The sequence below is a fragment of the Wasmannia auropunctata genome, unplaced genomic scaffold (assembly GCF_000956235.1).
Source record: "Wasmannia auropunctata unplaced genomic scaffold, wasmannia.A_1.0 LD336074.1, whole genome shotgun sequence".
Classification (NCBI taxonomy): Eukaryota; Metazoa; Arthropoda; class Insecta; order Hymenoptera; family Formicidae; genus Wasmannia; species Wasmannia auropunctata.
In genome coordinates this window covers 5,014,312-5,014,816 of record NW_012026816.1, presented here as the reverse complement: position 1 = coordinate 5,014,816, position 505 = coordinate 5,014,312, and positions in this window count along the sequence as shown.

The following is a 505-nucleotide window of genomic DNA, read 5'->3' as shown; positions in this document are numbered from 1 at the left end:
TGTTATATCCATAAAAAACAAATTTCAAGATACAGTAAAAAGTTCATCAAAAAATAACAAAATTTGTTAAAAAGCATTTTACAGTTTTACATTATATATATACATATATAAAACGCAATAAACTTAGAAATTTTTGATAATTTATAAGTATTGATTTAATATGCGTTTTATTAAGACGTGATATACATATATGTGCACAATAACTGCAACATGTTATATGATTACAAGGGTGAGTCAAAAATTATATGCACTTCTGTTTCCACAATTCTTTTCCATAAAAGTAGGGGTTCAACATGTACATCATTTTTATACATACTCTTCTTGCTTTTCAATGCACTTGGTCCAGCAGTCCACAAGCTTCTGTATTCCTTCCAGGAAGAAGGTTTTTGGTTGATCGCGCAGCCATTTATGCACCGCTTCCTGTACCTCGATTCTGAAACTTTTAACGACAATTTGGTATACATTACATTGTCGTTGCGCAACTTTTTACCATACAAAATATCTG